Source organism: Pongo pygmaeus, chromosome 1 (assembly GCF_028885625.2).
Source record: "Pongo pygmaeus isolate AG05252 chromosome 1, NHGRI_mPonPyg2-v2.0_pri, whole genome shotgun sequence".
NCBI classification, from domain to species: domain Eukaryota; kingdom Metazoa; phylum Chordata; class Mammalia; order Primates; family Hominidae; genus Pongo; species Pongo pygmaeus.
In genome coordinates, this window is record NC_072373.2 from 49,143,265 (window position 1) to 49,165,613 (window position 22,349).

Sequence of the window (22,349 nt, forward strand, 5' to 3'; positions counted from 1 at the left end):
CCTTATGATCCCTTCCATCTCTAATCTGTGACTCCATAGCCCCATTATAATATAGCCTTTTCCCAAACACTGACCTTCAACATAGACCCTGGGGGATTTTCTATTAAAAATTTGCAACTCTGCACATTTTTATCTGCTGATGCCTCTTGGAATATTAAATGCTTAGAAAGCTGTCCTCAGGATCACATTCTGGAATCTTGACCATGTAGTCATCTGAGTGGGTGTGACAGGAATTATACACCAGCAGCATTTGTTGTCTGAGTGTCCTTCAGACACTGGGATGGCTGCACCTTTACCCGTCCTCTCCAACTCTCTCCACCTAGAAAGCATTCTTTTCTCTTAATTTTGTTAGAGCTATATAGGAATGCTCCTTCAGCAGAAATGATAGAGGCTGTTGCTCTCAGAATCAAATGCAATAATGTGACCTGTAAATTCCTATGAATATTTGGATATTTTAGTGATATTTGTTTATTCAGAAGAGATTCTGGATGCAGAACTCTCCTCTCTGTTCTCTAACCCTGCTTTCCACCATCATTCTTCTCTCTCTAGGGCACAGAGAGAATTAAGAACAATCTAAGGTAAATTTTTAACAAGATAGTCTAGCTTGAGCTCTGTAGGCTTGACTGATGAAATAAGTAGTAGTTTTATGCTAAAATAACCACATTGTTTGCAAAAGTTTTCTCCTTTGAGTTTTCTAGGGTCATTATGATGATCTAACTGCCTTACCTGCTTTTGAACTGGTTGAGCCTCTTGTGGGACCGAAAACAAAAGAAGGGTGTTGAAATGCAAATAGATAACTCTGGGTCCCAGTCCCTGACTGCAAAAGGAAGCCAAAACTGACAACAACGTCTCCTTCTCTACGGAGGTTTGTAGAAAGGCTGTACAAAAATCTCACAAGATGTATTTCTTCTCGTGGACTGGAGTCCCAAGGTAGGTAAGAAAAACAGAAACAGGATAAAAACAAACAAAGGATTCCGTACTTGGAATTTGCTCAGTACCAGTTGAATAGCTAATTGTTTCTTGTGTTCTTCCCCTCCCCCCTTTTTTTCTGCCTGAATAGATAATCCTTACAAAACATCTATTCATTCTACAAGTGAAAATTTCAAGAATATTCGATACTGACCTTGGCAAGAGTAATGGACCGAGATTGAGTGATGAATTTGTGTGTGTTGTGGCTGATGTGCATTTTGGTGCTTTGTATGCAAGTTTAAGAATATCTTAGCAATAGGAAAAGAAGATTTATGGCATTTTAATTAATGAATATAATGAAGGCTAAAACTTGTAGATAAATTTATAAGGTACACAATTATTTTATAGCTTATTTTTAGCACAAAGGTGATTGTATTTTGTTGCTTTAAGAAAGGACCTCCTGATAATACTGGCGTACTTTTATATTTCAATGTGACCAGTTTAATTGATATGCAAACAATTATTTTTTAAGGGAAATAAAATGAGGCAGTAGTACAACTTAGTGAAGAGGACACTGTGTCAGATTCTAATGACTAGATTAAATTTGAGCTCTTATTTGGCTTTTACTACCAACTGACTGCATAACTTTGGGTCAGTTATTTGGCTCTTTTTTTTTTTAATTTACAAAATTAGAATGAGAACTATAGATAGTGAAAATATTTGGAAAAGCTTTTTGAAGTCCCACGTGAAAGGTATCAGAAAAAAGAGTTGGGTGATTTTTTTTTTTTTAAATGGGAAATAATCTGATATTGTCAGTAAACCTAAATTTTTTGTATATTAATTTATTTTTTAAGCTGTTATTTAATTTCAGGTGCTTAAGAGCTCTTCAATTTGTTAATGGAAAGAAACACCATTTACACCGGATGGCTACAAAGCAACCTTATTCTGGTAAAATAATCTCTTAAATCCTTATATACACAGTCACTAACTGTTGGCTTTATAAGGTCAGTAGTAGCAAAACAGCCCTGTGGCAGTTAGGAGCTCAGCGTCCAAGATAGCACTAACGGGGAACAAATACAAAAAACAGCAAATAGTTTAAACAGTATCATTTGATTTGAATTTAACCCAATCTTAAACAGTGGACTCTAAAAAAACAATTACCAGCAAAGTTACATTAATTAGGGAGATCATTAGGTTGTATCAATGCAGTTTAGCTATGCCTTTTAAAAAGTGAAGATGGACTAGAAGCGGTGGCTCATACCTGTAATTTCAGCACTTTGGGAGGCCAAGGTGGGAGGATCCCTTGAACCCAGGACTTTGAGACCAACTTGGGCAACAAAGTGAGACCATCATGTCTACAAAATTTTAAAAATCAGCTGGGTGTGGTGGGGCATGACTGTGGTCCCAACTATTTGGAAGGCTGAAGCAGTAGGATCACTTGAGCCCAGGAGGTCAAGGCTGCAGTAGGCCATGATCATGCCACTGCACTCCAACCTGGGCAACTGAGTGAGACCCTGTCTCAAAAAAAAGAAAAAGATTGAACTTGCAGGCCAACATTTATTTCTGACTATTGACTACTTTTGAAAGAGAAAGTTTTGGACACTAACATTCTAGTCTCAGAGGCCTCAAAGAAGCACAGCCCTGTAAAGAAGAAAATTCTGCTGGGATTACCAAGAGCCTCAAGGTTTTGGGAACTTGGAATGCCAGGCTCAGTGTTCCGAGTTCCAATATTGACTCTGCCTGTGAGTCATCCTGAACTAGTCACTCAGTCTCTTATGTTTCCCCCTTTAGAGAAGAGCTAAGACTATTGACTTTTCAGGAGTTGCAAAACACGTTACAAAAGGATAGGAAAGTACTATGCAAGCATGTAAATATCATGAAATATTGGGGGGGGGTACATTTTAATAAAGATAAGCTGCATTCTTCTGATAATTGGAAGTCGATAATCTTTATGTAAAGACAGGCAGATTGATTTCAAAATAGAGGTTAATGCTTGAAATTTTAATTTGAACAATGTAAATTTGGATCATTGTTTGCTCTGTTAGTCAATGTTGCTTACTGAAAGGAAACTCTTAACAAGTTGTCTTACTAGAATGGCTGATTTTCAGAGTCAGACCCCCAGGCTTTCTAGAAATGTGTATTAAAATTTAGTAACCTCACTTTCAATTGTTGAGTATAGGACACTGTAGTTGGGTTTCTATATATGTTGTAAACAAGCCAAATACACAAAGTGAACTCTCTATGGACCTTAAAAAAGTCTTAAAAATTTTTTTTTGAGGATATTGATTGAGGCACCTATTTTATTCCTTACTTTTGCAGGATAGCTTGTCAGTGCCAGCTTGGGTTTTTGAATTATGACTTTTTGCTGGCCATGATTTGGCTGTTTCATTAATAAGGCAAACCTTTTTAAAGTGGAGTTCATTGTTTTTTAGTTCTTTTAATGGTATGGCTAGCCTCTCATTGTTAAAGAAAAGAAAGAATATAATTTTTATTCTTCATTCTTTCTGGCAACTTTATACCCTCTACTAACCCACCCAGTCCTGAAATCCTGTTAGTTTTTCCATCTGTTACTAGCATCTCTCTTCTGATTCCCAGTAAACGCTACTATATTCCCATCATTCAAAATTAACAACTGTTATTATTTTTGTCATGTCTTCTTCAATTTTTTTAAAGAAATAAAACAAAATATTGATGATAAAATCAAGTTGACTTTGAATATTAATTCCAAGTCCATTTCCTCCTTCTGTCCTCACTTCCCAGAGCCCATGTTCAGTTTGTATACTTTTTAATATTTTATATATATTTATATGTACCCATAGTTAATATGTAGTATTGTTTTATGGATTTAAATATACATAAATGGTTTCTTTTTTTAGAGAGAGAGGGTCTCATTCTGTCACCCAGGCTGGAGTGCATGATCATAGCTCACTGCAGCCTTGACCTCCTGGGCTCAAGTGATCCTCCTGCTCCAGCCTCTCAAGTAGCTAGGACTACAGGGGTGTGCCACTATGCTTGGCTAATTTCTTTTTTCTTTCTTTCTTTTTTTTTTTTTTTTTTTTGTAGAGATGGGATCTCACAATGTTGCCTGGTCTCAAACTCCTGGCCTTAAGAGATCCTCCTGCCTCTGCTTCCCAAAGTGCTAGGATTACAAGTGTAAACCACCATGCCCAGCCCACTGTTACATGATTTGTTTACTTTCTCTGAGCATTGTTTTTAAGGTCTAGCCATGTTTTTGTACAGACACATACACATGCACACACACACACATCTATATATCTATTCATTATTTTTAATTGCTGTCTAGCATTTCTTTTCTTTTCTTTTTTTTTTTTTTTCTGAGAAAGACTCTTGCTCTGTCACCCAGACTGGAGTGCAGTGGCATGATCTCAGCTCACTGCAACCTCTGCCTCCCAGGTTCAAGCAATTCTCCTGCCTCAGCCTCCCAAGTAGCTGGGACTACAGGCGCCTGCCACCAAGCCCGGCTAATTTTTGTATTTTTAGTAGAGGCAGGGTTTCAACATATTGGCCAGTCTGATCTCAAACTCCCGGCCTCAGGTGATCTGCCCGCCTTGGCCTCCCAAAGTGCTGGGATTATAGGCATGAGCCACCACGCCCAGCTATTTGCTGTCTAGCATTTCATGGCATAAATAATACCACATTTTATCAGTCCATTTATTAGTGAATATATGATTGTTTATATTTTTTTCACTAATATATAGGCAATAGTTTCTTAGTCTTGATTCCTAGATGCAGGATTGCTACATTTTGAATATGCACGATTTAACTTTTAAGAGATATTACCAAATTGATTTTCAACTGTTGGAAAACTGTTTCCCCAGATACTTTCCAACACTTGTCAGACTTCTTAATCTTTGCCAATTTTAGGCGTAACAAATGGTTTTCCCTGGGCTTTCTAGCTTCATTTCAGTTCATCCTATTCATAGTCGCTGGCCTAATCCTTTCTAAGGACAGCACTGCTCAGGGCCTTGCCTGGTCAAACACTCTCAGAAGCTCTCCACTATCTACTCAGTCCAAACTGCACCAAGTCCTCTGCAAGCAACCTGTCCCACCTCATCTATCCATGCCCAGCTGGACCAGAACGTGCAACTTACCACTTTCTCAAACTCAGCTTTTACTTTTCTGCCTCTGCAACTTGATCATGCTCTTCTGCATTCCTGTATTGATTCAATAAATATTTATTGAGCTCTTTACTTACTGCCAGGTGCTGGGAATACAAGGGTGAAAAAGAAAGACAATATCTAGGCATTTATGGGACTTAACAATTTTTAGCAGAGGATGGAGATGGGCAGAAAATAATCCAGTAAAAAAACTGAACAGGATGATTTTTCCATAGTACTTTATAAGTACTATAAAGAAAGTAAAATAGAATGTTAATGAGTTTGTGTGGAGGAGTGACGGGGGTAGATGTAGGGCATGTCCAGGTGGGAACTTTAGAGGGGAGGTGCTCAGCGAAGGCTTTACAGAGAAGGTTATATTCCCCTTGAGACCAGCAGTGTGAAGCTCATTCACAGACCAGAAGTATTTCTGATCCTGAGCAATTGCAGATCCCTGCATGTAGGGGTGGCCTCAGAGGATCCCGAGAGGAGCAGAGCTGCCCTTGTGGCTGGCAGTTGGGGCTAGGAGAGTGGTGGATGCTGTAGGAGACAAAGGCAGGCAAAGCCATGCCTCTCAGGGCCTTGTGGATGCTCTCTTCCAAAGCCACTGCAGGAAACCGTAGTTTGCCCTTTAAAGCCCTGTAAAGCTGTGATCAAATCCTCTCTTCATAATCATTCCTGATCCAGCTGGCTGGGCGCGCTCTTTCTGGACCACCGTTGCACAGTAGTGGTGCCTCTTAAGGCATTTAACATAGCACTTTGGGATCATGATGTCTGTTCTTCCCATGAGCTATTAGAATGTGTTTTCATGTTGCTGTTTTGTTTCTACCTCACGAGGGACAATACTTTATTGTCTGGAATGAGGAAAGTAGAGGAGGAAAAGGTAGAATACAGAAGAAGCCTGTCATTTTTGATTGAGTCTGGAATGAACTGAGTTTCAGTGAAATAAGCTTTCCTGTTGTATATTTGAGCTGATTTTCACAATGGCAAATATGACAAATTTAATTTTCCTTAAAAATTGATAAGACCAGTTGGAGTTCTAAAAGTGATTTTTTCTACCCCTTGAAGATCTTTTCTCAGAATAGCAGTCTGTAGGCTGTCACCTAAAGTGTCCTGTTTTCGGTGCTGCACCTGCTCTGAGCTTCAGCTTTTTACGAAGACGTCATGGTGTGCTATCTGTACTGGGAAACTTTCCCCAGCATCAGCCAGCTCCTGAAGATAACATTGTCTGCTAGAGATTGTCATGTATGTGGATTGAATCTCTTTATCTTCATGGTAATTTTGGAGTTGTGTGTTAGACCTATCTTACTGGTGAAAAGAATGAAGGTTCGTAGAGGTCATTACTTGTCTGTCCCCAGGTTACGAAATTAGAGAATAGCGAAACTGACACTTGAATCTGGGGCTACCGACCAATTCTCTATGAAGCTTCCACGCTTCAAGTAGTAACATAGCAAAGACCAAGCACTTAAAATTATTTCTAGATGAAGCCTTTGTGCTCTGAACCACTGTGATCACTGTTGATCGCATTTTCCTTCTTGAACTCATTTTCTATTAATAGGAGCATTTATCACAGACAGTGAGAGGCAGTTTGTGCAGCAGGGAAGAGCATGGGCTGTCTGAAGCTAGACTGTCTGAGTCAGGGTCTTCTGTGCCAGCTTGCTAGCTGTGTGGGGGAAGTTACTTAACATTTCTGTGGTTAAGTTTCCTTATTTTTAGTATGAGGATAATAACAGCACCTACCTCATTGGGTTGTTGTAAGGATTAAATAGGATAATGTACTTAAAAGGCTTAGAACAAAGCCTTGTACTTAATAAGTCCTCAGTTAATGCTCTCCTAGTCTCAGGTCTCAGCTCAAATGTCCTCTCCTAGGGAGGCCTTACCTGGCCCCTGTAGCTAGCCTGGGCCTCCCCCAGGCACTCAACATCTCCACCCTCTGCCTGCACCCTGCCTACTTCCCTCGTGGTGTTTTCCCTCTTTTGGGGTACCAGGTTTATTACAGGGTTGTCTCCTGGGTGACAATGTGAGCTTTCCATGGGTTGGCTTGTATGTTCCAGTTTCCAGCTCCAGGGCAGTGCCTGGCATGTAGTTTGCTCTCAATGTACATTTGTTTAATGGCTGTATGTTTCTGACAATCCTGAATCAGAGCTTTCATTTTGAATAAAATAGTTGTTACTCTGATTTCTTCTCAATATGCCATATGTATTAGTGTTCCCTGAAACTTCATTCCCACAGCTTCAAACATGATCCCAAATGGCTCAAGAATTTGTACTTCTAGCCCTGACTCCTCTTTCTTTCTTTCCTTTTTTTTGAGCCGGAGTCTCACTCTGTCGCCTGGGCTGGAGTACAGTGGTGTGATCTTGGCTCACTGCAACCTCTGCCTCCCGGGTTCAAGCAATTCTCCTGCCTCAGCCTCCCAAGTAGCTGGGATTACAGGCGCCCGCCACTATGCCCAGCTAATTTTTTGTATTTTTAGTAGTGACGGGGTTTCACCATGTTGGCCAGGCTGGTCTTGAACTCCTGACCTCGTGATTCGACCACCTTAGCCTCCCAAAGTCCTGGGATTACAGGTGTGAGCCACCACGCCTGGCCCTGACTCCTCTTTCAATCTGTATTTCCAACTAACTGTTCATAAAACAAATTCTGGTAGGTATCCTTAGCACAACATGTTCAAAACCAAATGTGCTTTTTTTTTTTTTTTTTTTTCTAAACCAGGTCCTCTTTCTGTGCCCCCAGCCCGGTTGGCAATGTGTGCCTTCACTCACCCAATTAGAAACCTTGGAGGTATCCTGTACTCTTCTGTCACTTACCCTCAGCCTAAAGCCAATCAGTCACCAAAGTATTGTCTGTCATTATCATCATCATCATCATCATAATATCACCACTGATGGAGTGAGAACCTTGTGCAGATGAGCATGAACCCCAATTTCATTTGCAAAATGACTCAGACAGCAGATTTCATCTCATATAAAATAAGCAAGGTGAGGTTTTGATGACGTTAAAGACATGGCTAAGAAGAGGTTGAGAACCAGCATTCAGCCCACCTGACTCCAAAGCTCATGCCCCAAACCTCAGAAATTTCTCCGGTGAGGTCCTTTTTTTAATGGCAGGATCACACCATTAGTCTGGACTGGATCCAACCTGGATTGTTGCAACAGACTTTGATCTGATCTGTCAAGCCCTGTGCCTTCTGTGCAACCCATTCTCTACCCTGGCACAAGCATTACTAAAATACCAATCTGGTCCTATGACTCTTCTGCATAAAAACCACTGCTGGGGCTGGTCAAGTGCAACAGTGTTTACAACTAATTGATCACAACCAGTTACAGATATCTTTGTTCCTTCTTTAAGCCAAAAACAAACAAACAAACAAACAAAACCCAAACAACAAAAACAAACACAAAAAAAAACCCATTGTTGGTTCCCTTTTGCATCTTTTGAATTCTAAACTCCTCACATAGCATAAAATCCCCTTCTGGGTCTTTTCCCAGCCTACACCCCACTTCCCCACCTGCCCCATTCCCCCTGTTGCTCCTACCTCTGGCCTTACTTCAGCCCCAGGGTCCCCTGCTGGACATGGCAGGCCCAGTACATGCTGCCCTGGGCCCTTTCACTTTGCTTTGTGACATATTTTTCATCCTTCAACCTTCAGCTCATAAGCCATATTCTCTGTGAAGGCGTCCAGAGGGTCCCAGACAGCCCCTCCCACCTGTGTTCCTCAGAGCATTCTGTGCCCATAATTAGGGTGAACACATTTCTGAATCAGCAGTGGAAATGTTTCAGTTCAGACAGCTACGCATGTGCCCCTGAAGGCAATGGGACAGTTAATAGAGCAAAGTCCAGAAGAAGCTCTTGGAGATGATTCCTCTTTATCTGTCTGCTACCCTGTAGAGGGGTGGGGAAAGTACTTCCAGGGTAGAGAGCTGTGGGTGGTCCTTGTATCTCTTGGAGATGATTCCTCTTTGTCTGTCTGCTCCCCTGTAGAGGGGTGGGGAAGGTACTTCCAGGATAGAGAGCTGTGGGTGGTCCTTGTATTTGCCCACACCTGACACGATGCCTAACTGTTGTTTGCTGAATGTATGAAGATTATGCCAGGCCTGAGATTCTCTTGAACATAACCAAATGTCATGTGTAAATTTCTCCAAATAACCAACCAACAAACCCAGCTCTTTATAACAATGGACAATCCAGCATGAGTATTAGGACTCTGTTTAAGTCTCAGCTTTATCACTAGAACAATTCTCATAGCCATACTTCTTCATCTGTAAAATGGGGATAATAGTAGCTACTTATAGGAGTTGCAGTGAAGACTCTATGAATGAATTGAAGGAAATTAGCAGGCACAGAGTCTGGCAAAGAAGTCTTTGTTTCAGGCACAAAGATAATGTGTAGCTCATCACTATAAACAGGAACTAGAAGGCAAGGTCATGTTCTAAAATAACTTTTAAAAGTTAGGATATCGTTGGGAATTTTAAAAGGTAAGACAATTAAAAATATGACTAATATTTGTCAGCTTTTTTTTTTTTTTTTTGATATGGAGTCTTGCTCTTTCACCCAGGCTGGAGTGAAGTGGCACCATCTCGGCTTACTACAACCTCTGCCTCCCGGGTTTAAGCGATTCTCTCTCCTCAGCGTCTTGAGTAGCTGGGATTACAGGCACCCGCCATCATGCCCGGCTAATTTTTGTATTTTTAGTAGAGACGGGGGTTCACCATGTTGTTCGGGCTGGTCTTGAACTCCTGACCTCAAGTGATCCACCCACCTCGACCTCCCAAAGTGCTGGGATTACAGGCGTGAGCCACTGCGCCTGGCCTCATTTGTTAGCTTTAACATATGAAGAGACATCCTCCTAAATGTTAAAGTACTCTTTGAGATTTTACCCATGCATTTTACAGTTGGGCTGGGAGAGATGTGACTCCCGGTTTGTTTTGCCTCACCTTTGCATTTCATCAGCTGTGCCTGATCCCAGCCCAGCCTGTGTGTCGGAATCACTTGGATGAGTGTTTTACAGACTCCTGGGCTCTAACCTAAACCCACTGAATCAGAATGGGGACAGGAAGGGAACTGTAAATCTATATTTATGAAAACCTCCCCTTGTGATTTTGATAGTCTGCAAGGTTTGGGAATCATTAGTTCCCAAACACACCAGTAGAAAAGCATATAGTGCTTAACATTCTCAATTTCTCAGCTTTACAGTGTTTGTAATTAAAAAAATTTTATTTGCTTCTTTGTAAGCAATATTAGCTTTCTCAATGTCTGTTTCATCTTCACTGCAGTCTGTTTATCCAGCCTGGGAAAAAAAACTGGCTCCACTTAAACAATGAGACAAAAAAGGTGCAAACCTGACAGCTTCCCTACCTTTTTTGCATTAGCGTGTAGGTATTTCCTCCATGTCCTACCAGGGCCATTTAAATGCTAATGTAGTTAAGTACAACAATCTTTTTAGCAATCAGATGGAATTGTTTTTACTACAATCTTATTTCTCATTTCTCCAGTCCGTACTTTCCTTTTTTGGGGCAGGGTGGGGGTAGGGCTAGAGGGGCATACATTTAAATTCTTTGACCTTTCAAGCCTTAACAAAAATTCTCTCCTAATATCTTCTCAGCAGTTCTTGCAATGTGTCTATCCTCTAAACCTGAGCTCTGCAATTTGAATGTGCTGAGTCACCTTGTCTTTGCAGGGTCAAACATTTTGCATCCAGGAAAAGTACTGCAGAAAATCACACCGTTAGCAGCTAGCTGGTATGTTGTTATTTGAATATTTGAATACAAATAGGAAGACTGGAAAGGAGAAAGTTACTGTGTACACATATACATAGTAACTTACATATACTTAAAACAACTTTTTTTTTTTCTAATAGTCTGCTAAGTCCTCTTTCTGATTGATGATTTTTTTGTGTGTGAAATTCTCTAAATATTTATTTGTGTTCCTAGAAAGTGAAAATGAATATAAATGGTAAAGCAGTTGCCTTGCAATGTTTAATAAAAGGAGAAAATAGTCTTTGCTATTATACTGAAGCTTTGCATAATTAAGATTCTTGAATTAATTTTAAAGAATTAATAACAAAAAAATACAATCATGAACCAGATATTGAGAGTTAATGTCTAATTTAAGTTCAACTTTTAGGAAGTCTGTTTTCCTATTTTGATCATGTAGTTGAATAGACAGTGAGGAGATGTTACTACAACTGTATTAATAGAGGAAGTGGCAGGAAGCTACCGTTTCCTTAGAATCAGAAAGAAAGTTTATAGAACTCACTGGAAATGAGGGTTATAGATAAAGATTGAAGTCGGAATAACTTCTATTTAGAATTGCTATTGTATTTTTGTAACATAAGAGTGGTTTTCTTTAAAGTAAGTATTTGCGGCTAAAGAGAATGCCAACACTCCTCTCACAGGGAAGTCGGAAAGCTTACCAGTATTAACAAACATCCGAAGTCATTTCACAAGGTGGAAGTTTACTATAGAACCGATAAACATAATCTTCCTCCAGGGTGTTTTGAGTCATGAATGGGGAGCAACTTGCTCCCTTCGGGGATGGAGCACTGAGGACAAGCTTCTCTGCATCAGAGCCTGTGAAATATCAATGGCAACAGCTACTGTACTCTGAGTGCTCACTTCCTCTATGCCAGAGGCTGGCTCTGGTCTTGAATTCGCTCACTATACAGCCCCCTATACAGAAGGAACACTAATTTTCAATACCTTAAAGAGGCCAAATCATTCCCACAGCATCGGTAGCAGAGGGGGTATTTGAACCCAGGCAGAATGACTCGAACTCCCTGGTAATTAGCCATGGTGGAGAATGTCTCCCAGCTCACAAAAATGACTACTCACTGGCAAGTAACACTAAGTACAGAAAGAACATCATCGGTTGGTGTTCTTGCTTTCTCTCAGTGAACAATTAAGAGGGTGCAGTGGTGAGATGGGGTGGGGTGGGGTAAAGGGAAGGCCTGGAAGAAGGGACAGAAGGGCTGCAAATAATCACCCGGGAGCCCAGTGAGACTCAGAGAAAGATTCTAACCTAAAATTCTCTTCTGCTGTCAGCTATTCTGTAATTAACATCCACAGATGAAAACATGAAGTGTATTAAAAATCCTTTGTGTTTTTTTCCAATTTTGACTGATGGACATAATATAATGACTTGATAATTGAAAGAAAGAAAACCCACAAAACCCAACAACCCAAAATTCTAAACTAACTGCTTTTCATCATTCTACTCCCTGATTAGACATAGAATTGGGCTCGTTGCTAGGGGTAGAATAATGGCCTGTGTTGGGCAGGACAAGGGCATGGAGCTCTCCAGCAAGCAGCACAGTGGGACAGTACAGGCTTCTAGCAGGCATGGTTTCAGTCTCAATTGTTTATAAGCCTTGGGATGTGGAACAACTGATTTGAGCCCTACAACATTAGAATGGTTCCTTTTCTCGGAACCTAATATGGGGCCAGAGAAGGCACTCAGCAAAGAGGGTTTTTTCAGAGGCCCAGGAGGAACTAGTTCAGAGGCCGAGCCTCCTGGGAGACCACGTAGATGAGTGGGGTCAGGTGCCTGTGTCTGAGATCTAGCTCAGGTCAGGGCAGTTTTCATTGAGAAGGTGAGATTTGAACAAAGATTTGAAGTTGCTGAGTGAGTTAGCCATGTGGGAATCTCAACAGAAGAGATTTCCAAGCAGAGGAAACAACTAAGGAGAAACAGGAAATTGCCTTCTGGCAAGATCTAGGAACAGCAAGGAAGTAAGTGTGGCTGAAACAGAGTGAGTGAGGGGTAAAGTAGTTGAAAGTGAGGTCGGGGAGTAAGGGAGTCAGACTGGCCAGCATCATTTTAAAGACTCTGAGTTTTAACTATGAGAGCAACATGGAGCCACTGCAAAGTTCTGAGCAGAAGAGGACATGTGACTGAGAGTTTAAAAAGATTGCTCTAAGCTGGGTGCAATGGCTTATGCCTGTAATCCCAGCACTCTGGGAGGCCGAGGCAGGAGGATCACTTGAGGCCAGGAGTTCGAGACCAGCCTGGACAACATAGCCTGACCTCATCTCTACTAAAAAAGAAATAAAGCTGGGTGTGCTGGTTGCGTACCTGTAGTCCCAGCTACTCGGGAGGCTGAGGTGGGAGGATCACTTGAGCCTGGGAAGTTGAGGGCGCACTGAGTCATGATCATGCCACTGTACTCCAGCCTGGGCAACAGAGCAAGACCCTGTCTCAAAAACAACTGCAACAACAAAAATCTAAAAAGATTGCTCTGATTGCTATATTCAGAATAGACTGAGTTTGAAGCAGAAAGACCAGTTAGGAGCCATTGAGTAATCCAGACAAGAGATGATGATGGGTCTGACCAGGGTTCATAACAGTATGGGGGTGAGAAGTGGGCAGATTCTGGATCTATGTTGAAGGTAGAACCAACAGGATTTATCCCTGGGTTGGATATGGAATGTGAGTGGAAAAGAGAAGGTGAGGATTTATTCCAGGGCTTTTGGTATGAGCAACTGGAAGGATGGCATTGCCAATACCTGGGATGGGAAGGATATGCAGAGGAAACAGATTTGGGGGGAACACCAAGGGTTCATTTTTGCCCATGTTGAGTGTGAGATGTCCACTTGATATCCAAGTGGAGATCAAACGGAGGAGAGGAAGGGGTCTGGTCTGGTGATACGCTTTTAGAAATTACCAGCATATAAATATTTAAAGCCCAGAGACAAAGAGATCATAAAGGGGTTACTGATAGAGAAGAGAAGGGGTCAGCAGACTGAGCTTTGAGGTGCTACAATACAGAGTTCTAGAAAAAGAGGAGGGAGCCCCAGAGGGGACCTGAGATGGAGCAACAAATGAGGCTGTCTTGAAGATGGCATTCACCAGGCAGAGAGTAGGGAAAGAATTCTAGGTGAGGGAAGGGTGAGTACCCAGACTCAGAGGTGTGAAAGCCTGATCTGGGAGAGGGACGGAGAGGATAGTAAGTGGTGTAGTATGGGGAAGAGTAGAGGAGAGGCTGCAAGATGGGCTTCTCTGACTTGTAAGGGACTTGGACCCTCAATGGAAGACTTTGGGAGTTAATTTCATGATAATTATGAGGAAGATGATGGCAGCTAAGACTCATTGACGTATTATTGTAACTTACCATGTGTCAAGCACTGTGCTAAGCAAATTACATACATTATCTCACTTAATCTTTACACCTACCCTTTAAGAAAGATAGTAGTATTATCCTCTGCAGATGAAGAGATGGGCTCAGGGGGTCAAAGTTATCAGTGAGTAAACTGCCTTTAACCCAGGTAGTTCCATTCCAGAGTCCATCCTTTTAACCACTAACCTGTCCTGTCTCCTTGAGGTCTGGCATTTCTCAACCAGGTCTCAGAGGGTCAGCATGAGAGCATGTGTCATTTCCCCATAGGGGACCTGACTTCACTGTTTCTCAGACGAGGTGCTTTACGTGCAAAGGGTTAAGGTAGATTCTGGGCACCAGTGAAGGAGTTTAAGTGGAGCAGCAACTTGACAGGATTTGCTTGTGTAGGATGTTGATCTGGCAGCAGTGTGGTGAACAGAGTGCATGAGGGTGGACTGGTAGTAAGGGAGATATATTTGGGGAAGATTAGCTCAATGTGAGACCTACTGAGGGGCCTGAGGGCTGATGAAGCAGTGTGCTTCAGGCTGCAGGGTCAGGGGCTTATTAAGAGATGAGCTAGATTTGAGAGTCATGTAGCTGCAAATAGAATCAGTGGTTCTGAGGGAGGGAAGCAATTTTCAGATATTCACTGTCCATATATACACACTTTTCTCAAATAGATCCCTTAGAGAACAGGGAAAATGCACACCTCTTGCACTTCCATCATCTTGCTATGGTGGGTTTGGGAAGGTAAAAAAAAACCTCCGGGACCCAAACCTAGGGGCCAATTTCAAATATAATGCATGTAGGAGAATGTGAATGACTCAGGGTGAGTGACACTTCCTTTTACAAGTCAGGTGAGTCTGGCTGTTTGCTTTCATCATACTTGAAGGGAGACCTAAACACACACACACACACACACACACACACACACACACACTTTTTAGAGATAGGGTCTTACCATGTTGCCCAGGCTGGAGTGCAGTGGCTGTTCACAGGTGTGATCATAGCACACTACAGCCTGGAACTTCAAGTGGTCCTCCCACCTCAGCCTCAAAGGGTGTGGGATTACAGTTGCATACCACTGTGCCTGGCTGAACATAAGGATAGATTACAACGTGATTTGGGGCTATGACTTTCAAGGATTTCAAAGATTTGAGTGACATTGCTGTAGCTAAAATACTTCCATTCTTTTATTTAAAAATAATTTCTCAATTATTGTATCTATAAAAAGAAAAGTAGTGATATAATTATACCAAATGGTTTCATTATAATAATAAGTCATCCACAAACCCATTAACTAATAATAGGAAAATAAACCCAGTTCATCTCATTAATCTCATTAAAGAATGTATTTCCAATAAAACTTTATATTGAATGATTGTCAAAGTTTATAATATACTTATGATGTTTTGATTAATTGTGTACTATGAATAACTGGAATTTACTACTACTTAACCCTGAGGAATTTTTCTTTGTATACCTAGAGGATTATGGTCACAATTTTTTTTTCTATTTTAAATTTATGTCCATAGTTTTATGGATGAGATCTATGAATGGGTTATTAATAAAAGCTTTTTTTTTTTTTTTTTTTTGAGACAGAGTCTCACTCTGTCATCCAGGCTGGAGTACAGCAGCGTGATCTCAGCTCACTGCAACCTCCAACTTCCAGGTTCAAGCGATTCTTGTGCCTCAGCCTCCCGAGTAGCTGGGATTACAGGTGCTCGCCACCATGCCCAGCTAATTTTTGTATTTTTAGTAGAGATGGGGTTTTCCCATGTTGGCCAGGCTGGTCTTGAACTCCTGACCTCAGGTCATCCGCTGGCCTCGGTTTCCCAAAGTTCTGAGATTACAGGCATGGGCCACTGTCCCTGGCCAATAAAAGCTTTTGAAGCATAAAAACAAATTTCATTTATAATTGGTGGGTAAAACAAAAACTTGCATCCAAATGTTTGTAGCAGCCTTATTCATAATAACCAAAAAGTGGAAACAATTCAAATGTCCACCAGCTGATGAATGGATAAACAAAATGTGGCATATCCATACAATTGAATATTATTGGACAGTAAAAGGAATGAGTACTGATTCATTCCACAACATGGATGAACCTTGAAATATCATGCTAAGTGAAAGAAGCCAGTCACAAAAGATTACATATTATATGATTCCATTTGTATGAAATGTTCAGAATAGGCAAATTTATGGAGACACAAAGTAGATCAGTGGTTGCTTAGGGCTGTAGTAGGGGAGGGGACAATGAAGAATGAGTGCTAATGGGTACTAGGTTTATTTTTGGGGTGATGAAGATGTCTTAAGGCTGATTGTACGAACAGTTGCAGCTGTAAATATGCTGAAAACCATTAAGTTGCATTCTTTAAATGGATAAATTATATGGTATGTGTTTTGTTTTGTTTTTTTTTGAGACAGTCTTACTCTATCACCCAGGTTGGAGTGCAGTGGCGCAGTCTCAGCTCACTGCAACCTCTGTCTCCTAGGTTCAAGTGAGTCTCCTGCCTCAGCCTCCCCAGTAGCTGGGATTACAGGTGCACACCACCATGCCTGGCTAATTTTTTGTATTTTTAGTAGAGATGGGGTTTCATCATGCTGGCCAGACTGGTCTCGAACTCCTGACCTCGTGATCCACCCACCTCAGCTTCCCACAGTGCTGGGATTACAGGCATGAGCCACTGCGCACAGCCAGTATGTGTTTTATATCTCAATAAGGCTGTTAAAATATCTGTGGGAGGTTGGGCACAGCGGCTTATGCCTGTAATCCCAGCACTTTTTTTTCTTTTGAGATGGAGTCTCATTTTGTTGCACAGGCTGGAGTGCAGTGGCGTGATCTCGGCTTACTGCAACCTCCGCCTCCCGGGTTCAAGCTATTCTCCTGCCTCAGCCTCCCAAGTAGCTGGGACTACAGGAGTGTGCCACCATGCCTGGCTAATTTTTTGTATTTTTAGTAGAGACGGGGTTTCACTGTGTTAGCCAGGATGGTCTCGATCTCTTGACCTCATGATCCGCCTGCCTCGGCCTCCCAAAGTGCTGGGATTACAGGTGTGAGCCACCGTGCCCAGCCTAATCCCAGCACTTTGGGAGGCCGAGGCAGGAGGATCACTTGAGGCCAGGAGTTCAAAACAAGCTTGGGCAACATAGTGAGAACCCAGTCTCTACAAAAGAAAAAGTAAAAAGTTAGCTGGATGTGGTGGCCCCATACCTGTAGCCTCAGCTACTTGACAGGCTGAGGCAGAGAATCTCTTGAGCCCAGGAGTTTGAAGCCACGTGAGCTACCATTGCACAACTGCACTCCAGCCTGAGCAACAAAACAAGACCCGGTCTCCCCCCAGCCTCCTCCCCCACCAGAATTCTGTGGAGTAAGTGAATGAAAACAGAAGTTAAAGCAGATATAAGAATGATACAATATTCTGACTATAAAAGAAGATCTTGTACATTTACAAAACACTATCAATTCATTGCAACCATTTAAATTTGGGATTGTAGCTACTTGGGAGGCTGAGGCAGTTGGATTGCTTGAGTTCAGAAGTTTGAGACTACAGTGAGCCATAATCGCCCCACTGCACTCTAGCTTGGATGAAGAGTGAGCCCTGTCAAGTAAATAAATAATAAAATAAATAAATAAAATAAAAAATTTGGATGTCAAATCAGAAATTGCATAGGAGGACCGGGCGAGGTGGCTCATGCCTGTAATCTCAGCACTTTGGGAGGCCCAGGCGGGCGGATCATGAGGTCAGGAGATCGAGATCAGCCTTGCCAACAAGGTGAAACCCCGTCTCTACTAAAATACAAAAAATCTGTCAAGCGTTGTGGTGCACACCTGTAGTTCCAGCTACTTGGAAGGCTGAGGCAGGGGAATTGCTTGAACCCAGGAAGTGGAGGTTGCATGAGCCAAGATCGCGCCACTGCACTCCAGCCTGGTGACAGAGGGACACTCTGTCTCAAAACAAACAAACAAAAAGAAATTGCATAGGAATATGTAGTTTTGTTTTTGTGGGGTTTTCTGTTTTGTTTCGTTTTTTTGAGACAGGATCTCGCTCTGTCGCTCAGGCTGGAGAGCAGTGGTGTGATCCCGGCTCACTGCAGCCTCCACCTCCTGGGTTCAAGCGATTCTCCCAACTCAGCCTCCTGGGTGGCTGGGACCACAGGCCTACTGCCACAAAACTGCCTGCCTTGGCCTCCCAAAGTGCTGGGATTACAAGCGTGAGCCACCGTGCCCAGCCCTGTAGTTTTTATTTTAGAAGATTCTTAAGCAAAAAAGCCTGAAGCCCAGTGAATTAAATCTCCTAAAGAGAATGGCTAGATTAAATGAGAAAAGAGGACTAAAGAAGGAAAATTTCAGCCTAGCCAATGTGGCAAAACCCTGTCTCTACAAAAAATGCAAAAATTAGCTGGGCATGGTGGTATGTACCTGTAGTCTCAGGTATGCAGGAGGCTGAATGAGGCAGGAGGATCACTTTGACCCAGTCTCATTTAAAAACAACAAAAACAAAACAAAAACAAAAAGGAAAGAGAGAAAATTAGGAATACTAGCATCTAAAGAAAATGCAGAAGAAACAGAGAAGTAGGACTAGAACCACAGAAGGACTGTTTCCAGCTGGAGGGTAGTGTCAAGCATCCCTCAGGATTGTGGAAGCTCAGGACTCAAAATCATCTGTGATTGGCAATTATGAAGTCTTTGACTTTGGCACCACCCATTTCAGTGAATTAATTGCAGTCCAGTGCAGAGACTGATGGCTGGGAACAGGAGTTCAGAGAGGTCAGAGGTGAGAATCAGAGGGAGGAAGTGAAGACATCAACTGTGAACTACTTTCTTGAGAAGTTAGAACACAGAAATAATACAGCAGTAGTTTGGTAACTTTTGGGAGAAGTGGTGTAAAGGTAGTTGTTACTACTTTGAAAATGAGATTGATTTGAACATAAACCAAAGGTAAAAAGCTGGTGAGTGAGAGAGTGAGTGAGAGAGAGGAGGGATGATCATTTCTGTCGCATGCAAAATGTTCTGCAAATCAGCTAGCCTTGGCTGTGACCCCTGGGAAGCCAGAGGGGATGCCATCCCCCTTACTTCAGAATTGTGGCCTTTCTCTTCAGGTGAGCTAGGAATTTTACTCAGTACTTCTCAGGAATTTTACAAACTCTTATCTAGGCAGTGAGCCACTATCTTGATACTCAGTTTCCAAAACTGCTTGTTTCTACAGAGCTCATTTCCAATGTTGCCAATGTTTAGTGCTACAACAGGGATGGGGGTGTGGTTGGACCAACAGGCTAGCTCAACATTCTTTTGAATTGGGGTTAAGTGACTGATTTAGGGTAAGAGTGGCTCCCAGGGCCGGGCGCGGTGGCTCACGCCTGTAATCCCAGCACTTTGGGAGGCTGAGGTGGGCGGATCAGAAGGTCAGAAGATCGAGACCATCCTGGCTAACATGGTGAAACCCTGTCTCTACTAAAAATACAAAAAATTAGCTGGGCGTGGTGGCGGGCGCCTGTAGTCCCAGCTACTCGGGAGGCTGAGGCAGGAGAATGGCATGAACCCGGGAGGCAGAGCTTGCAGTGAGCCGAGATCGCGCCAGTGCACTCCAGCCTAGGCTACAGAGTGAGACTCCGTCTCAAAAAAAAAAAAAAAAAAAAAAAGAGTGGCTCCCGAATTTCTTGGGTAGGAGTAAAAAAAGAGATTTTACGGTGTTTTTTTTTTTCTCACCTTAGTTCTTTAGAATTATGCTGGAAGAAACCAGTTCACCTCAAATACCAAGGAAATGAGTGTGATGTAGTAGGCCGAGGAGTAGCCTTTTCCATACTGCCGGCAGAATGGAGACAGACCCGGGCTCGCACACACCACCTGGACCCAGGAGTGGATGGTTCAATGTGTACTGTAAGACTAAAGAAGGTTGGCCAGGCGTGGTGGCTCATGCATGTAATCCCAACATTTTGGGAGGCCAACGCGGGTGGATCGCTCGAGCACAGGAGTTTGAGACCAGCCCGGGCAACATGGCGAAACTCTATCTCTACAAAAAATACAGAAAAGCTGAGCGTGTTGGCACGCACCTGTAGTCCCAGCTGCTCTGGAGGCTGAGATGGGAGAATCGCCTGAGCCCAGGAGGTTGAGGCTGTGTGAACCATGGTTGCACCACTGCACTCCAGCCTGGGCGACAGAGACCCTGTCTCAATTAAAATAAAAGACTAAAGAAAGGTCATGTGAAAGCTCACTGTGAACAGGACTTTTTTTCTCTGTAGGTGCTTCATTGTTACTTCAGTTTACTTGAACTCATTTCATTGTTTTCACACTCTTATGAAATGCTCTTAACAATAACTGCAACAACAAATAGAGAAGAAAGGAAGTATTTAGTAATATCAAGAGAGGGCCGTGGTTAGCATGAGACATCTTGCGTTATTCACCACTGCAATGAGAAGAAAAAGACTGAGCAAAGGGAATTTCATCCATTTCTCAAGGATTTAGAGAGCTCCATGCTCCATTTGAAGGTCACGTTGTACATGGTGAGGTCACTTTAAGGGAACGGACTTCCTCCTCTCAATGCCTCTGATCTTTATATATTTCTTTCCATGGTTTTATGCTAATACTTTGAAGAATTGAAGAATGTTATGAGGTGGCCAGGGAATGCTATGGTTCCAGGTAAATGTATTTTCAAGGTCTTTGGCAGTCGGTAAACCATTTTCCAGGACACACTTTGGTGTAAGCATACTAGTAGTAATAGTAACAAGTATTAGCAGGAGAAACTATCTTAGTTTTTTGAATTTATACTTAATATTATTATTGTTATTACATTGTTTTGTAGCTGAGACATTAAGTTCCCTGCTGTGTGCTGAGGGCATTGAGAACCCAAAGATAAAGAGGACACAGCCCCTCTAAAAACCTTTCTAGGGCCCTGTGGCTCCTTGTCCTTGGGTGGAATTCAGGGGCCCTGTGAACTTTTATAGGAAAAGATTACAGTTTCATCACCCTCTAACTGCAATACAGTATTTCCTTCAGTTATCAATGGTAATGACAAGCCACAGGAGTGATAGCTGTTCCCGTTTATACATATCACTACTTTGAAATAATGGTAGTCATTTGACTTACCACTAGATCGATAACAAGGCACATATGGTGTGACAGCCAATAAATGTTTGAATAGTTTGATAACTGTATTTCATAATTAGTTTTCTGCATATGCCTATGTCTATTTTACCTTATTTTGAGAAGGCTTTAGGAGGCACAAAAAAAGGTTAAGAACCCCTTTCTGTTTACTATCTCATGAGGAAGACTAGAAGCTTCAACAGATAAAATCAGTACAAAGTGGTGAGTGGCAGCTAGAAACATGCTCAGGAGCTGTGGAGCACAGGCTTGAGCTGAGATTCAGGGAAGGCTGATGGAGAAGATTCCTGAGCTGCATCTGGAATGAGGAAGAAACAGAAGCAGGAAGAGGTCATTTCCAGGAGAGAAAAGAACAGATCTTAGGGCAGGAAATGGCCTATGTGGAAGGCGGGTACTGACAGTCAGGGCTTGCTTACTGTGCTAAGTCTTGGGGGCTCAAGAATGAATGAGGGACCTCCTAGGTGGTCAGTGTGCTCACTGCTTAGAACAATATTTATGGGGACAGGGTGGAGATGGGTATAGTTTGAAAAAGGAAATTTTTTTTTTTTTTTTGGACACGGAATCTCACTCTGTCTCCCAGGCTGGAATGCAATAGCGCGATCTCGGCTCACTGCAATGTCCGCCTCCCAGGTTCAAGCGATTCTCCTGCCTCAGCCTCTCGAGTAGCTGGGATTACAGGCGTCCACCACCACGCCCGGCTAATTTTTGTATTTTTAGTAGAGATGGGGTTTCACCATGTTGGCCAGGCTGGTCTCAAACTCCCAACCTTAGGTGATCCGCTCGCCTTGGCCTCCCAAAGTGCTGGGATTACAGGCATGAGCCACTGCGCCTGGCTGCCTTTCTAGAATTTTATATGAGTGGAATCATACACCATGTGCTCTTCTCTTTGGTCTGGCTTCTTTCACATGGCATAATGCATTTGAGATTTGTTCATGCTGTTGCAAATCAACAGTTCATTCCCATTTTTTTTTGCCAAGCAGTATTTATTATAGAATTATATACTTTGAAAAGGGGGAAAAAGACCTTTGTTTTCATAAAACAAAATTTTAAAAAGGAGTGAGATTTTTAATGCTTATCAAATGGGAATATGAGTTAAAAATTGTTGAGAAATGCTGCTCCAGCATGTGGTCAG

General features: G+C 42.2%; 1 long non-coding RNA gene across 1 annotated transcript in view; it reads left to right on the forward strand.

The window, feature by feature from the left end:
* Positions 1-259: 259 nt before the first annotated feature.
* The window catches only part of LOC129011537 (uncharacterized), a 32,971-nt gene continuing 10,881 nt past the window's right edge, over positions 260-22,349 (forward strand). Inside the window, exons 1-3 of the long non-coding RNA XR_008493352.2 lie at positions 260-578; positions 699-930; positions 1,781-1,857. This is a non-coding gene — a long non-coding RNA (uncharacterized LOC129011537). The remainder of the gene's footprint in view (positions 579-698; positions 931-1,780; positions 1,858-22,349) is intronic.